The following is a 2,135-nucleotide window of genomic DNA, read 5'->3' on the forward strand; positions in this document are numbered from 1 at the left end:
GTAGGTAGGGTTATACAATTCTTCTCATGTCTGCCTTTGACAAGCTTGTTTTTTTTTATTTTTGCAAAGGTCAGTAACTCAAGCCGAAATTTACATATACGGTACATGTTCAAAACATAATTTACCTCCCTCCCCCCCTATGCAGATGGCTTTGGTTAAATTGACATGAATATTTTATTTTTTTATGTAAATAATATCATTTTATTATCACATATATATAACTACTGTATGAACCTTATGATATATTATATACCTTTTCATCTACTTACACCTTTCAGCATATCTTGATTTATTGAGTATGTGTTATTTTTATTAGTCTTAGCCCTGATAAAGGGGGCGCACTCTGGTTCCCGAACATGTTGTTGACATGTATGGAACATATTAAACTGTTTTAATGGAACAAATGTTATATGTTGTCTCTCACGTTGCTTGTGGCACTCCATTGCCTCTTCGGTCCCGGTCTTTTAGAACTTTCAATACACATGAGCTGCCTGCCCATGTTTAAAGTCAGTGGCGTAACTAGTGACCTCAGGGCCCCGATGCAAGAATCCATGAAGACCCCCCTCCAAGAAGAAACAAATGTAGATTTTTTTTTTAAACAAAATTTAGACAAGGAAAAATAAACCGCTCTCCTCTTTCATGTCCCCAGCTCCCCCTTCATGTCCCCAGCTTTCCGCTCCCGGACTCCATGTCACCTTCCTTCATACTTCCAGCTCCCTGTCTCCCTCTTCGTGTCCGCAGCTCTATTCGGCAATGGGCAGCAATTCTGTGTGATGAGGGGGCGGGGATTACACCGCTCCCACTCATTGGCTGATTAGATTGTTCCCAGGTCCCACTGAGGAATAAGGAACCCCTTCCCTTATTTAATGGAGATAAGAAGGCAGGGAAGTGTCTTGAGACCAAATTGGAAGAATAGCCTAGGGTGACAATGTAGCTTCTCCATAAATACAGTATGGTGAGTGATCGCTGACCCTAGGACAGGAAGGGTGTTACTAGCAGGTTCATCTGGTTAACATAAAGGAAAAAGTCTGAAAAAGAATACAGATTCAACCACCATATCTTAGAACTGGTAAACTGCAATGTATTACATTATTGTTTTGTCTTTGCCTGTTTCGACCTCTAACTGGACATTGACAACTCTCTTGCCTCAACTTAGGGCCGGTGCAAGGCTTTTTTCCTACACAGGCGAAGGTGCATTTTTGGTTTCGGTTTCGGCCTGACATTTTATTTTTCATTTTGGTTTTGAAATTTCCTTTTAACCCCCCTCCAAGAAGAAACAAATGTAGATTTTTTTTTTAAACAAAATTTAGACAAGGAAAAATAAACCGCTCTCCTCTTTCATGTCCCCAGCTCCCCCTTCATGTCCCCAGCTTTCCGCTCCCGGACTCCATGTCACCTTCCTTCATACTTCCAGCTCCCTGTCTCCCTCTTCGTGTCCGCAGCTCTATTCGGCAATGGGCAGCAATTCTGTGTGATGAGGGGGCGGGGATTACACCGCTCCCACTCATTGGCTGATTAGATTGTTCCCAGGTCCCACTGAGGAATAAGGAACCCCTTCCCTTATTTAATGGAGATAAGAAGGCAGGGAAGTGTCTTGAGACCAAATTGGAAGAATAGCCTAGGGTGACAATGTAGCTTCTCCATAAATACAGTATGGTGAGTGATCGCTGACCCTAGGACAGGAAGGGTGTTACTAGCAGGTTCATCTGGTTAACATAAAGGAAAAAGTCTGAAAAAGAATACAGATTCAACCACCATATCTTAGAACTGGTAAACTGCAATGTATTACATTATTGTTTTGTCTTTGCCTGTTTCGACCTCTAACTGGACATTGACAACTCTCTTGCCTCAACTTAGGGCCGGTGCAAGGCTTTTTTCCTACACAGGCGAAGGTGCATTTTTGGTTTCGGTTTCGGCCTGACATTTTATTTTTCATTTTGGTTTTGAAATTTCCTTTTTGGTGCACCTCTAATTTTTTAACTTTTTTATCACTTTATTTTTTTCATTTTTTTTAACTTTATTAAATATGTATTTATCTGATTATCTTTTTATAATTTTTTATCTTATTTTTTTTATTAGTAATTTTTTTCTTATTACTTGTTTTTTAATCTTACTATCTTTTACTTTTTATCATT

Source organism: Nanorana parkeri, unplaced genomic scaffold (assembly GCF_000935625.1).
Source record: "Nanorana parkeri isolate BGI_ZX_2015 unplaced genomic scaffold, ASM93562v1 scaffold15, whole genome shotgun sequence".
Lineage (NCBI taxonomy): Eukaryota > Metazoa > Chordata > Amphibia > Anura > Dicroglossidae > Nanorana > Nanorana parkeri.